Consider the following 16,409-nt stretch of genomic DNA (forward strand, 5'->3'; position numbering starts at 1 on the left):
CGGTGACAAGGTATTAACTTGTCAATGCCTACAGATTGTAGACTAGGGTTTTAGCGGAAGTAGAGGGCAAGTAGATCTCGAGGGTTTCAGCCGGAAAAGTACTCGACTGCTAAAAAGCTAGGGTTATGTTGACAATGGAATCGATCAATTCTTTGTCCCTCGACTCCCCCTTATATAGGAGGCGGAGCCGAGGGTTTCACGATGTACAAGTTACAAAGTCCGGGAGACTCTTTGAGTTCGTCCCGTAGTAGTTACAAGTTATTATTCCTAATACAACTCTATCTTTCCAAACTATCTCTTAATTGGGCTTCCAGGCTTCATAAACTTCGAGTCGTGGGCTTTCAGAAAACCCCGGGTACTATCCTCGGCAGGCCCATTGGGGATGCCTATGTCAGTAGCCCCCGAGATTTTGCTTGAATCGAAGAATCAAGGAAAATCTCCATCATTAACACTTAATTTCTTCGAGTTATCAAATGATTTTTATAAGTCACTCATATATTGTACAGGGATACGGTAATTGGGGCTGGTTCATCTGACAGATCAGGTACCAGTTAACTGCTCTCGTGGCAATCCCACAAATACCTACTTCAAGATCAAGTCCCTGGACATGATCTCGGTATACTGGCGTAGTTTCGACATGCGCCGCTTAAGGTCTTACCATATGCCGAACTCCAGTCGCGTTTTATCGGGTACCTAACGCGTCCGTTAGGATTTTTCTTCGCATCTGTTGATACGGAAAAAAGTAGCATAGCGCATTCAGGTGCGGTGCCACGCCGCGCAGGACGGATCCTGGGGTCTTACCTTCGCAAAGTATTGCGGCATTCAGAGATTAAATCGCGACTGAGGCGTTCTGAGAATATATTGTCGAGTGCCTTTTTCGGCTGCTGGAATAGCACATTTGTCCGAGTCATATGATGACTTGTATATATTTTTTATCTCGTCCTCCCGATGGGAGTATATGAAGAGTTATATCGTAACTCGAAATATGCTTATCATGACTTCCTCAATTTCATCAGGTACGCGAACAGCGTTCCCGATGGGAGTAGCCCCCGAGGCTACAGCCAAGTACTTGTACTTGGTTGTAGGCTCACATTTTTATTATCTCAATCGCTATATTGTCGACTTTTTCCAGTGCTTCCATCTTTATCGGGTGCGCGACCAGCGCTCCCGATGGGAGTAGCTCCCGAGGCTACAGTCGAATATTTATTCTTGGCTGTAGGCTCAACTTTTCTATCTTTGCCAAATACTGCATATCAAACTTTCTTCAAAAAGTAGCCCCCGAGCATTTGAACAAAAACTTGTATTTGATCAAAAGCTCCCGAAATTGTTTTGTCTGTATCACGAGAACTTCTTGTCACCAATCTTTAAAACACCGCAGTCGAAGTTTTTCCTTAAAGTGACATCAGTGCTGACGATAGCCACGATCGCTGTATCGGGAAAACGCGAGTCTTGTCCTGTCACTGACCTGTGGGGCTGAAAGTCTATGGTTTTTTGACACGTTACGCAAGTGGGGGACACACGTCCTCCGCTTTTTCTGGCACGCGCACTGTGGCGCCTGTATAGTTACCTCCAAGTGAAAATACTTTTTTACCCCTGGACACGCGTAATTCATCAAATCCATTCTTTCACCATCCAACGGTGCGGCGTTTCGCTGGCTTACTATAAATAGTCTTCTTCTTCCTCCTGCAATCCCCTTTGCCGCGCCGCGCTCAATCCTCTCTCTGTCAAAGCCTCCATTGCGACCAAAAAGCTCCTGCGCTCATCCACATCCTCATTCTTTCTAGCGCCATTGTTGATGCCACCGCGGGCAAGACTCACAAGGCACAACACCCCTGAAGCAAGCATGGCGGCGCAAGATCTGGGCATAACCGAGTGGGAGAGATCTAAGATCTGGAATCAAGACGCGAACCTGATGAAGAAACTTGGCCTGATGAAGAAGAAGGAGGCGCTGATCTTCCCCAGCGAGGAAAGCTTTCCGACGCCTCCCATCCAATATCGGGTTAGCTTCGTTGACCACCTCATCCGCGGCCTCTCTGCTCCTATCCATGAATTTCTTCGTGGTTTACTCTTCGTGTACGGGCTGCAGCTGCATCAGCTGACTCCCAATTCCATCCTTCATATTTCTATATTTATCACCCTCTGCGAGTGCTTTCTCGGGACCCAACCGAATTGGGCCCTGTGGAAACGCATTTTCTACCTTCGCCGCAACGGCTCCCACAATATCGCCTACAACATAGGTGGTGTTGTTATCTGTGTCCGCCCTGACGTCGAGTATTTCGACGTCAAATTCCTCGACTCCGTCCAAGGGTGGCGCAGGAGATGGCTATATGTCCGCGAGGAGTGCTCCGACTCGCTGGAATACAACATCGCCCCCTTCGATGGTAGCGCAAAAATCCTTCACCGCCGATCCTGGGATGCAGAGGCCACCGACGAAGAGAAAACAGCGACAGAGGTGCTGATGAAGCGCATCCACGAGCTGCAGAACACCCGAGGGAAAGAATTATCGGGTATTCAGATTACCGCATATTTTCTTAGGATTAGGGTTTAGCCTCTGCAGGCTCGCAAAAACCCCCTCTGGATGTATGCCGGCGACAAAGACGCGGACCGCATATCGAAGGATCTTTCAGTGAAGGATTTGGAAAAGCTTGTCCATCGTATTTTGTCGCTGAGCAAGAAAGATTCAGTTCCAACCTCCTGCCGCGTGGAGCCATACAGCGGCACCAACGCTTTCCCCAAAGTAAGTAACTTGCCTCTCGAGTTTATTTTTTTTCGACTGCTATCTTGGTTAACTTGCTTTGTCGACCTTGAGTCAAATTTCGACTGCTATCTTGTTATCTTGCTGCCTTGCTGTCGACCCCTGTCCTTAACTATCCTTTGCTGTTGGCATTTGTTTATACAGAACCACCAAGTCATTTCTTCTCTGCCTCCCCTACCTGAAGGTGGGGAGGTCGATGAACGAACCATCGTTACCGACGATTCTCAGGGCCCTTCTCGCCCTGAAAGTGAAGTCGCGGGATCTCACAAATCCGCGGCTTCCTCTGACAAAGAAACAGAATCTGAAGCTTCGGAATCTACTCGTTCACCTCCTTCCGCTGCTTCTCCAAAGAACAAAAGGAAAAGAGGTGAAACCGAAGATTCCGGCACTTCCAAACTCAACGGGTCACCTGTCGAGGAAGCTTCTCCCGAAGAGGAGGGTGCCTTCGACCCTTACGCTGATGCCCTCATTAGCTCGTAAGCTATCTTGCCTTCTTTTTCTTTTTATATATTGTTAGAGTATTCTCATACTATCTTTTGTGGACAGAGGCGAAGAAGAGGAAGAACCCGCTGTTAACGTGACTGCTCCGACGAGCACGTCGCAAACTTTGGTTCTTTCAGAAACTCGCCATGCAACGGAGGAAAACTCGCCTCCTCCTCAAGACTTGGAAATGTCGACTCCTGTCGCCAGCCCCCGAGCCCCCGAGCCGAAGAGAGCGAGGATTGAACTTGGCAAAGAACAAGGCTTCTTGGCCGGGAGTTCGTCGGCTCCTTCCCTGGATGATGTAAGTACCCTTACCGCTATTTTGTGTCTAGTCGAGTTTTCCCCTCAACCTTTCTACCACCTTTTTGTCTACAGCCTCTGATGAAGCACTTCACCAGTCTTGGTACTCAATTTATTGGGTACCGTGACACTGTCGAAGACTTAAAAGGTAAACCTTCATACGATTGTGATGTTTTTACTCATCATCAAGTAGATTATTTTGCAGTTTTTGACTTGACTTTCTTGCGTTGTTTCCTTCCGTTAGAGGCTCTCGCCAAAGCCAACAAACGCGCCGATGATCTTGCCGCCAATCTTGAGCAGAGCGAAAAAGCTCGCAAGAAGGCCGAACAAGACGCTGCCTCTGTTGGAGATCTTCGGAAGAGGCTCCACCAAACTGAAAATGCCTTAAGCGAGAAGACAACCCAACAGATAGCGTGTGTAGAAGCTATCATCGGCCGCCTTGAATCGCAAAATCGGCGTTTTGCCAGTAAGTTCACTGACCACTTTTCTCGAGTCCCTTCCAAGATGTATCCTTATATTTGTTGATAACCCGGACTTTGTTTCAGCAGGAAAAATGGGTCAAGATTTCGAACTGCAGGAGCCTGAAGGGGACCGTCTTCTCGACGCCCTTTCCCTCCTTGAAATTCACGGGGATCTGGCGCGTCGCAGTATTGCTGATGCGCGGACCGCGTTTACGCGCCTCTTCCCCTACTTCTTCCCGAAGAAAAAACAACCAGAGGCCTTCGCCGATCTTGCCAAGCATTTTATCCCTGAGGAGGATCTTGGATTGGCTTTCCGGCAAGAGAACTTGAAGATCGGCGTGGAGGGTACCATAGCTTTGGTTGCCGAGAGCCAGCAGAACGTCGACTGGGCGAGGACTGGCGAGACGAAGAGGATGAACAAGGAGAAATGGCAGTCTCTAATCAAGGCCGCCAAACCGCACTCGAAGAAGATTCTCTCCTTCCTCGGATACAAGCCAGCTACTCCTTCCAGTTCCGCCAGGCCGGAGGTCAAGTAGATCAACTTACTCCTCCGTTTGCTATCTTTCTTTTGGTAGATGTCGATATCCTTATGATATGGGACTATTTTCGTCGACTCACTAGGAGCTGACCTTTTGTAATGGACCATCACTTGTAAATATCCCCACTTATCAATGAGAAGGAATGATCCATTGTTTGTTTATTGATGTCGATATTTTCTTTCTTCCAGTTGATATTTGATAACTACTCTAAGACTGCTGGACCATCCTCTGCTTCCCCTGCGACTTCTTACTCCAAACGGATAACTGACGACGTTTTACTGGATGATTCCTCGTCTGTGAACCTGAATCAACTAGAAATAGCTGAACTTCGACAACAACTCCAGGCCATGAAGAAACAATCCCTTATTGTCATGGAACAATCCCACAAATCTTCCGAGCGGGAAAAGATGGCTCTTCAGCAGGCTCAAGAGGCTTTAAAGTTGAAAGATGCTGCCGTTGCCGAGGCTTTGCAAGCCACTTCTCGAGAGAATTATATGCTTGACATGCTGACTGACGCAAGTCTGGATATGGCGGGTAAGTCTCGCCCCGTGCGTTCTTTTACTTCGCGTACAAGTTCTCCGGTCCTCATATTTCTTGATACGGTTAGGTTCTTTCTTGGATGCTGCTGCCGAGGACCAGCGTGTTGATTCGAGGGCCGAGGTTCTTATTCGACTTGCTCAGCAGAACAGCTCCAGCTTTTGGTCTTCCCCGGACCGGACCCGACAAATTGTACGATTTCAGGATCGTGCTTCTCAGGTTCAGGAATATCTCGACTTCTGCACAAAGACACTCGCTATGGTTTACAACGCCATGTTTCCTTGGAATCTGCAACCCAAGACTCTTCCTGAATTGATGAACAAGTTTAAAAGTGTTCAACGAATTCATGGATTTGTGAAGGCTCAATTGATGGCTGGTGCTAGGTTCTCTATGATCATGCTCCAGATCTGCTACCCGAAGCTTGATATGTCCAATGTTGTGACTCTTTGCCATGAGCGATTAAGAAAACGAAGGAGGAATGTTGACAAAATTAACGAGGCGGTGACACCCGTAGCCGAAAGGATGATTGACGATCTTCTTCGGATGGATGCTGCATACTTCATGGAGAATCATTACGCTGACTCCATGGGTGCCTCCGCAGGAGAGGAAAGGGTAAACATAGATGACCTTATAGGAGGTGATTGAAGTTCTTTTCCTTATGTCGAATTTTTCCTGAAATACAGGGATATCTTGTATAGTACGAGAAATATATTGTAAGTTGCGAGTACTATGTATTTTTTTCCTTTAGCCCCCGAGTGTATGTATGTTATTTGCGAGGCTTTTAGACCAAAGCAAATTAGTTGAGTTTATATTGTAAGGATCGAGTATATATTGTTCAACTCGCGGGTTGCAAGCCCCCGAGCCTGTCGAAGAAAAGATGTATGTCACCAATATCTTTACTATATTGCAGCATCGCGAGCCCGCCTCATTAAAAACCTTCCAGCCCCACTCGGTGCCCTGAAAGGAAAAGAGTGCGTCTGAAAACTCGCGAGCTTTTCAGTACATTGTATGTTTACATGCGTATCTCTATTTTGACTTCTACGCATAGAAGCGCCGAAGCTGCGCCACGTTCCATGGGTTTGGCTCTGCGACCCCTGTCTTCTTGTCCTTTATTCTGTATGCTCCTCCTGCGATTACTTCTGTGACGATGTATGGTCCGACCCATGGTGACTCAAACTTTTCATGGCTGTCCTGGGTAAGTCGAAGAACTAGGTCGCCAACTTGGAAGGACCTTGGACGCAAACGTCGACTATGATAGTTTTTCAGGTCTTGCTGGTACTTGGTAACTCTTGACAGCACCTCATCTCTAGCTTCATCGAGTGCATCGACATCGTCCTCTAGTGCTTTTCTTGAAGTTTGTTCATCATATTCCACCATTCTCGGGGAGTTGTGCTCTATTTCTATCGGGAGCGGAGCACGGCCTCGGCCCCATGGACCAAAAAGAACGGAGTTTCCTGTGTCGCTGTATTGGGTGTTGTCCGTATACTCCACAACACGCTAGGCAGCTCTTCTGGCCAAGTATGTCGAGCTTTCTCCAAGGGCGTCAACAATCGTTTCTTGATACCATTGCAGATGATACCGTTTGCTTTCTCGACTTGACCATTGGTTTGCGGGTGCGCGACTGATGCAAAGTGTAGTTTGATGCCTACCTCTGCGCAATATGCCTTGAATTCCTTGGATGTGAAATTGCTGCCGTTGTCCGTGACGATGCTGTGAGGGACACCAAAACGGAAAACGATGCCCTTGACAAAGCTTACCACCGATGCTGCATCTGGCGAAGTTATTGGTTTTGCCTCAATCCACTTAGTAAACTTATCGACAGCCACGAGCATATATACGTATCCCCCTGGCCATGCCTTGTGTAATTTCCCCACCATATTAAGGCCCCATTGTGCAAAAGGCCATGACAAAGGTATTGGCATCAACTCTGCTGCCGGAGAGTGAGGTTTCGCCGCGAATCTTTGGCACGCATCGCAAGTACGCACTATATCCTTTGCATCTTCTATTGTAGTGAGCCAATAAAATCCTGCCCTGAAGACCTTGGCTGCTATTGCTCGACTGCTTGCGTGGTGTCCACATACTCCTTCGTGTACCTCCTTCAGGATAATTCTTCCTTCTTCGGGTGTAACGCATCTATGCAATACTCCCGATATACTTCGCTTGTACAGCTCTCCTTGGACCACAGTAAAAGCTTTGGATCGTCGAATAACTCGCCTTGCTTCTACTTGGTCTTCGGATATCTCTTTCCTTAGGATATATGCGACGTAAATCTGCATCCAAGGAACTTGAACCATCATCACCTCACGTGATTCTCCTTCTTCTTCCGATGTATTTGCTTCTGATTCTGCTGGAGCCCCCAAGTCTTTCTCGAGCTTCTTCTTCGGCTGTTTCGATGTTTTCCTCGCCTTAGTTGATCTTTCGCTTATCTCCTCCCAAAATACGCCTGGTGGTATTGCTAAGCATTGCGATCCGATGTTTGCCAAAACATCGGCTTCATCATTGCTGAGTCTACTAATGTGGTTTACTTCACACCCATCAAAGAGTTTCTCGAGTTCATTATATACTTCCTTGTATGCTATCATGCTGTCATTGACTGCATCGCACTGATTCATCACCTGTTGAGCCACCAATTGGGAGTCACCGAAAATTTTTAGTCGGGTTGCTCCACAAGCTTTCGCCATCTTCATCCCATGTAAGAGTGCTTCGTACTCCGCCTTATTATTGGATGCATTGGAAAACGTCATCCGCAGCACATATTTCATCTTGTCTCCTTGAGGTGATACTAATATCACGCCTGCTCCAGCTCCTTCTACCCTCTTGGACCCGTCAAAGTTCATAGTCCAGGTACTCGACAAATCTGGAGGTCCTGTACTTTGCAGCTCCATCCACTCTGCAACAAAGTCCGGCATGATTTGTGACTTTATTGCTTTTCTTTTTTCATACGTGATGTCCCGAGGGGAAAGCTCTATTCCCCAAAGGGAGACACGGCCTGTAGCTTCTGGATTGTTCAAGATGTTCGATAGAGGTGCCTCATTGACTACTATGATCGGGTGTGCCGAAAAATAGTGCCATAACTTTCTTGTTGTTGTGAATACTCCGTATGCGAGTTTCTGATAATGCGGATACCTCTGTTTTGAAGGCGATAAAACTTCACTGATGAAATATACCGGCCTCTGAACTCCATGAAGCTTCCCTTCTTCTTCTCTTTCTACCACAAGTACTGTGCTGACCACCTGAGGTGTGGCCGCGATATATAACAGTAGAGGTTCCTTTTCTTTTGGCGCCACCAGTATTGGAGGTGTCGAGATTGTGCGTTTAAGGTGCTCAAACGCCCTATCTGCTTCTTCGTTCCACTCGAACTTCTCTCCTTGCTTAATCAGCGCATAAAAGGGTAACTCTTTTTCTCCTAGCCTGGCGACAAATCTGCTCAGAGCCGCGATACGTCCTGTCAGCTGTTGTATCTCCTTAAGCTTCGTCGGCTTTCTCATTGTCACAATTGCTTGTATCTTCTCAGGATTCACCTCAATGCCTCTGGCTGATACTAAGTATCCAAGGAGCTCTCCCGCGGGAACGCCAAAGGAACACTTCGTCGGGTTTAGCTTGAGGCGAAACTTGTCGAGGTTGTCGAAGGTTTCCTTAAGATCATCGATTAAAGATAACCCCTGCTTTGTTGTAATCACGACATCATCAATATATACTTGAACGTTCCTACCGATCTGCACGGCAAGACACTTTTGCATCATCCTTTGATAAGTAGCTCCCGCGTTTTTTAGCCCGAAAGACATTGTTTTATAACAGAATACACCGCAAGGTGTTATGAAGGCTGTTTTGACCTCATCCTCTTCTTTTAGGTGGATCTGGTTGTAACCAGAATACGCGTCCAGGAAGGAAAGACGTTCGCATCCCGCTGTGGAGTCGATAATTTGATCGATCCTCGGGAGGGGAAAGTGATCCTTTGGACAATGTTTATTGAGACACGTGAAGTCGACGCACATGCGAAGGACGTCAGTGTTTTTCTTCGGGACCAGGACTGGGTTAGCGACCCATGTGGCCTCTGTATGCAGCTCCTTGATGAAGTTTGCTTCTCGAAGTCGATTAATTTCCGACAGCATAGCTTTGCGGTTTGGTTCCGAAAAACGCAGCAAAGGTTGTTTAATTGGCCTAGCCATTGGATCCACATTAAGAGGGTGCTCGACAAGTTCCCTGGGTACTCCTGGCATGTCAGCTGGACACCATGCGAAGATTTCCCAGCGCTCACGGAGGAACTCGACGAGCGCGCTTTCCTATGCGCTATCCATATTTGTTGCGATAGCTGTCGTCTTCTTGGGATCTGTCGGATGAATCTGTACTTCCTTCGAGTTCTTAGTGGTATCGAAGGTTGGCTCCTTCAGTGGCCTCCCTCCATCAGGCAACACATCATAATCGGTTGTTAGCCTTGACACCATATATTCCGCTTGCATCCCGAAAGTTTCTGACAGCCGATGAAAATCCTTGTCACACTTATCCGCCAGCGCAAAACTACCTTTTACTGTGATTGGGCCGTTGGGTCCTGGGAGCCTCCACAATAAGTATGTGTAGTGTGGTACCGCCATAAATCTGGCATAAGCGGGTCGTCCTAGCAGAGCATGATACTGTGACAGGAAATCCACAACTTCGAATTCTAGTTTTTCTCTTCTGTAATTTTCTCAGGTACCGAACTAAACGTCGAGACTGATTTTCCCCAATGGATAACTTGGCTTCTCCGGGGTGATGCCATGGAAACGCGTGTCAGTTGGTTTTAGATTCGCCAAAGATATGTTCATCTTCCTCAATGTATCCGCGTGCATGAGGTTTATGCTGCTGCCTCCATCTATGAACACCCGTGAAACGTCGAATCCTGCAATCACCGCTGGCAAGATCAAGGCTGATTGTCCTGGTCGTGGAACTTGCTGCGGGTGGTCTGCTATGGTGAAGCCGATGTCTTGCCCCGACCAATTCAGGTACTCAACCGTTGGTGGAGGCATCTTCTCCGCCATGTAAACTTGTCGCGAAATCACTTTTTGAGTTCTATTGGAGGGTCTGCCCTTCTGAATCATCAAGACTGTCCTGTTGGTGTCGATATAAGGACCGTTGGTTGGGGCTGCCGCCAACTGCAACTGGTGTCGATTTTCGTCTGTAATTGCGGGTGGAGGTGGAAGGTGAATCTCACTCCTTGGCCCCTGGGAGTTTCTGTTTGCTGCCTGTGCATTGGCGTGACCCGCATATCTATGCAATGCTAGGAAAGTTCGGCAGTCTTTCTGGAGGTGACCCGACTGTCTCTTCCCAGTATTATCGAGAAAGAAATACATCTGGCAAGGTCCGTTCAAAAGGTCCTCGGGTGATACATACGGTCTCTGGAACCTTGGTCCGCTATTTTGTCTGTTAGAACGGGGAGCATCCCTATAGTCGCTGCGCTCCTCATTACCCCTTTGATAGTCATCTCGATTATCTCCACTATTTCCTCGAAAGCCAGCCGATATTTGGCCAGGACCGTCATAATCTGAGAACTATCGAGAAAAACGCCGTCTATTTTGATTATTTCGGTTGCGGTCTTCCTCCGGCGACCTGTGCCGTTTATTTTGAACAGCATCTTCTCCATCTGCCCAGCGATTCGCTATTTCCATGAGTGCTGCAATTGTTCTTGGATTGGTCCTTCCCAAATCCTCGATTAGGTCCTTCCTTCTAATACCAGCGACAAACGCGTCTATTGCTCTTTCGTCAGATATATTCTCTGCCGAATTTTTGATGATGTTCCATCTCTGGATGTATGTCCTCATTGGCTCATCATACTTTTGTCTGCAGGCTCTCAGCTGCTCTATTGACGCTGGTTTCTTGCATGTGGATAGGAAGTTCTTCACAAAAATGTCCTTGAAAGTTTCCCAGTTGTCGATAGATCCAGGTGGTAACTTCTTTATCCATGATCTCGCCGCTCCGCTTAAGTGTACCTGAATACTCTGCATGGCAGTTGCTTTGGTTCCTCCCGTCAATTTTACTGTCTCCAGGTAGTCGACTAACCAATCCTCAGGATCTTGCAAACCATCGAACTTCTTGTAGTTGTCGGGTAGTTTAAACCCAGACGGAACTCGAGTTTTACGAACTCGTCGAGTGAAGCAAGGGAGCCCGCACATATCTTCCTCATCTACTTCTGGTGATTGCCGACGTTCTCTTCTTTCTTGCCGCGCTCTGTCGATCCGCGCCTGTGTTGCTGTATTTCTCGCATCACCCGTTCTTGGAGGATCTTGCACTTTCGCCGCAGGTCGTGGACTATTTTGCCTTGGGGCACCTTCAGGAGGCGTACTTGTACCTGCAAACGCTGTTCCCATGACGCCAACTCCTGCCATAGCCATATTGTACAACGCTTCTCTTGGATCTCCGGGAGGTGGCCTGGATGCCAGTATGTAAGCCTTAGTCGCCATGTATCCAGCTTCCGGCGTTTTGGGAATAATGTTTCCTCTCATGTCTATCGACATAAAGGACATGTCGAGGTTTTGGACCAGATGCTCCCTCTCGCCTTCTGGTATGTGCTGCAGCCGGGATCTTCCTCTATTACGAGCTTCTCTGTGATTATCCCCCGAAGTTCCTGATTGTCGACTCAGCTCAGCTCTTCGCCTACTCGACGCGGAAGCTGCCGCTTTTCTCTGCTCAAGTATCACCCTTTGCTTCTCCAGTTCTCTACTAGCACGCGCGAGCCTATATTGGTATGCTTGCGACTCCTCCACCGTAGCGGCAGTGTTCAACGGATTGGTACCGTTCAAGGCTGTTGTCGCTTTATCCCAAGCTACTTGCGGTAGCTGCAACTTCTGGCGTGGTGTAGTCCCGACATATTTGGTCCCTAAACCTCGCGTAAGATCAGCGGGATCGACGTATGGATTTCCCAAATCATCGAAAGCCTCTGATGTTTCGCTCTCCGGATGACTGGACTTGCCAATCACGTATACTTGATGATATGTTGACCTTGAGTAGTTATCCTCTGGGTCGGTGACACCGCCGTAACGATCGGCGAAGACCTCCCGAATAAGGTTAGATTTGTCGATGAAGCTGAAGCTGTCGATGCTTTCCGAGTCGCTATCCAGATCGGAGTCCGTGAACGACCCGAAAGACATCCTGCCAAACAGATTGGCGAGATCTCCGCCGACGGCGGGCGTGGTGCTGCTTGTCGACGAGGTTTTTCCGCTTGATTTTGTTGTTGACGATGATCCCGAGGAATCAGAACCAACCGCTAGCGGTCCCGAACGGGTCGGTGCCGCTAAACGACGTGATCCTTCTCTCCCGACGCAGAAGTAGAAGCTCCCAAACTTCATCTCCATTGGCTCTTCCAAATAGGCATATGCATCCAAACGGGCGGGAGGGTGAGGAACAAAATCAACTAGACCAGTTTCGATCTATTTACCTCCGTCCATCGCATTGCTTGCCACCGAAGATGTCGACGATGTTGAACGTGCCATCGAGATCAGCTCCTTGTCGCCTCTAATTCCCACAGACGGCGCCAATTGACAAGGTATTAACTTGTCAATGCCTACAAATTGTAGACTAGGGTTTTAGCGGAAGTAGAGGGCAAGTAGATCTCGAGGGTTTCAGCAGGAAAAGTACTCGACTGCTAAAAAGCTAGGGTTATGTTGACAATGGAATCGATCCTTTCTTTGTCCCTCGACTCCCCCTTATATAGGAGGCGGAGCCGAGGGTTTCATGATGTACAAGTTACAAAGTCCGGGAGACTCTTTGAGTTCGTCCCGTAGTAGTTACAAGTTATTATTCCTAATACAACTCTATCTTTCCAAACTATCTCTTAATTGGGCTTCTAGGCTTCACAAACTTCGAGTCGTGGGCTTTCAGAAAACCCCGGGTACTATCCTCGGCAGGCCCATTAGGGATGCCTATGTCACCCGGGGAGCCGTCGTGGCTAGGTGTTGAGCCTCTCTGTCTTGCCATCAGTGGCAGCGGACGCTGTTTCCGTCTGTATTGATGTGCCCCATGGTGATGCAGATGGCGGCCATGGGTGCGGTCTCTTCTCCGATGTGAGGTGAGCCGTGGCAGTGGTGGTGGCGGCTTCTTCTTGCCGGTTGCTAGGCTCCGGTTTCGGGTTCTTGTTGGAGCTCTGTGGCATGTTCGGCGCGGGTGGTCTACGTGCGTGCTCTCGGCTGGCCCACCCTTCGGGTATATCGGACCCAGTGGGGTTAGGGTTTCCCTCGGTGGTGCTATGCTCTTCGACTATGGCGGCGACCCCTGCATTCGGTGTGGGTGCTCCTTGCCCTTCGGCTCCATCCGATGGCACACATGCATCGTGGCGTCATCTCGGCCGCGCACGACCTTTCGGCCACACCCTCGACACAGTGGTGTCGGTGCGTAGTGTGGTCTTGGATGTGCGTTGGCTTTCGATTACGTCGATGGTGCAGTGTCACCATTGGGTCCCTCCGCCGTGTCCATCAGGCTCTTCCTTGTGATCGCTGAGCTTGGGTCGCGATGAGTCTTCTCTTCGATCAACCGTCCCCCCAAGGGTTTTGCGGGGGTGGCATTTTCTTCTCCCCGTCCTTGTGTTTTTTGTTGGGGTGTGTGTTTTTCCTTTTTTTGCTCCTCTCTTGTAACCCCCGTGTATTCTGTTCATTTGAACCTATCTTGTAGAGGCTGAAAAGCCTCATAGGCAACTTTGAAATATATTCAGGTGGGGATTCGTTCCCCCCCGGTGAAAATTCAAAAAAAAAAGAAGTGATCTTGTATCTTTTTCAGTTCCAAGTCAGATGGTAAGCTTGATGAGTATATTCATGGATCAAGTATGGGCAGAAGGGTATCTCTTACCTTACAGGAAGCAGCAAGGAACAGCTAGAAAATCTCCATACCTTGAGCAAGAGAAACTATGAGGTATGTTATTGTGATGCCCTCTTTTTCATCTCATAGTCAGATTTAGTAGTACTCGATGTAGTAATGGTTGTTGACTTGTTGTTGTGACCTATGGCCCGGCCACATAGTATAACTATGCGATAATGCTACCATTGTGCTTATTCATGTGTATGCACTCTTTGGTGCCACCATGGGATTCATTGAATGGTCGGATCTATTCAACATGTCGTGTAACCTGTTTTGGGTTTTGAATGGAAACTGTAGTGAGATGAAAACGGTGCTTTTCTTGACTGTGTAGCATTAATTCATGGCAGACCACCATGGACACGATCTGTTGAAATTGCCACTTACTCTAGAATTATTTCATCATTTTATTTGTTTAGAAAATTCATCCTTAGTGGTAATGTGTGTGTGTGTGACATGCTTACAAAAACTTTCATGAAACACAGTATTCAAGGGTGCTTTGAGCATTTGGCCGCATATTTTGACATGTAGGCGATTTGCTAATTGATAAGCATACCTAGGACCTAGGAATTACTGTATATGGTGGATACTGGGCATATGAGTGTTGCGAGAAAATTTCCTAGTCATAATTAAGTACTTGTCTTCGTAGATATGGTTTTGCTAAATACACTAGTGAATCGTTTATACCAAGGAAACAAATAGACATATAGTGGATTATATCCAGCTAAACTTGAAAATGCCAGAGTATGTCAGCATGCACCCTATTAGGTGGATTTTAATTTTAAGATTCTTAAATTCTATTTGAGGATGGTTTGCGACCCTTGCACTCATTGAATTATATGTTGACTCCAATCAATCTTTGTGGGCGGCATCGTTTGAGGTCTGGTGCTTCCGCGATGTACCCATGAGTGTTGCCACTACCGACTTTGACCTGAACTCCATCGACTTCTGTTTTATGTTGCGGGAAGGTTTTGGTAAATCTGATTCTGCTATCATTCTTTCATGCATGTTCATTACCCTTGTTTTAGTGCAAACCAATGTTCAAATGATATGTTGTCTATTTATTTGAGCCCACCTGAGCCCGTATAAATGACTAATGAGAACTCTCCCAAATGGATTCGTCTGTTCCTTCGGGGGCTGTTGTCTCGTCTTCATTTTCTCATGTCGTTTGTTTCGGGGTCTCTATTGGAGGGTTTGTGGTGGGTTATTGACATTGCTTTCTCTTTGAGGATGCCCTTTTTGCTTGGTGGTTGGTTGGCATGCTCTGTCTTATGATGATGTCTTTGTCGACTCATATGTGGCGGTGCTCGTTGTTATTGCTGGCATTGTGAGGTCGTGCTATGTTGGTCGGCTGCGCCATTAGAAGTATAGACAAAAGTGTATCTCTTACCTTACAGGAAGCATCAATGAACAGCTAGAAAATCTCCATACCTTGAGCAAGAGAAAATATGAGGTATGTTATTGTGATGCCCTCTTTTCATCTCACAGCCAGGTTCACTAGTACTCGGTGTTATTGGTTGTTGACTTCTTATTATGACCCATGACCCGGCCAAAGTATAACTATGCGATAATGCTACCATTGTGCTTATTCATGTGTATGCACTCTTTGGTGCCACTATGGGATTAATTGGATGGTTGGAGCTATTCAACATATCGTGTAACCCGTTTTGGGTTTTGAATGGAAACTATAGTGGGATGAAAATGGTGCTTTTCTTTAGTGTGTAGTGTTAGTTCATGGCAGACCATCATGGGCACTATCTGTTGAAATTGCCACTTTTACTCTGTAGCATTAGTCCTTTGAGCATTTGACAACATATTTCGACATGTAGGAGAATTCCTTTTTTCGAAAAAGGGTGCTTCATTACTCAAAAGGTTTAAGCATTACACCCAGCCTCTGCATAACTAAGATGCACATAGCCGTTCAAAGTATCAAAAGGATCGAACAAAAGAGTTCATAGTCAATAAAAAGATAAACGCTAGAGAATCCGGCACAGCCTAAAAAACCTGAAGACGCCTATTATGTTGCCACCCATGTTGGAAAATAAACTCCTTCGCCGTGTTCTCCAATCGTGTAGACACCACCGTACAAAAGGTCGCGATCCTCCAAACGCTGCAGTGGCGACCATGAACGGAGCAAAGCCGTAGCGCGGTAAAGAACCTGCAAAACAGAAGAATTCTTGTCATTAAAAACCTTGTCATTTCTACATAGCCAAAGCGACCATATAACAACAATTGCACCCATCCTGATAAGCGTTTTATACCTAGTGTCAACCCCGTTTAGCCAATTGCCGAAAATGTTTGCAACGCTATGGGGAGGATATAAGGTAGAACCTATCTGAATGATTGACCATATAGACCTAGCAAGTCGACAACTGAAGAAAAGATGTTTTATTGTCTCATTTTCATGACAAAAAACACATTTCGTACAGTCATGCCAATTGCGTTTGGCAAGGTTATCTTTAGTGAGAATCACATCCCGAGGAAGATACCATGCAAAGACTTTTGTTTTCAGAGGTA

The sequence above is a fragment of the Lolium perenne genome, chromosome 2 (genome assembly GCF_019359855.2).
Source record: "Lolium perenne isolate Kyuss_39 chromosome 2, Kyuss_2.0, whole genome shotgun sequence".
NCBI classification, from domain to species: domain Eukaryota; kingdom Viridiplantae; phylum Streptophyta; class Magnoliopsida; order Poales; family Poaceae; genus Lolium; species Lolium perenne.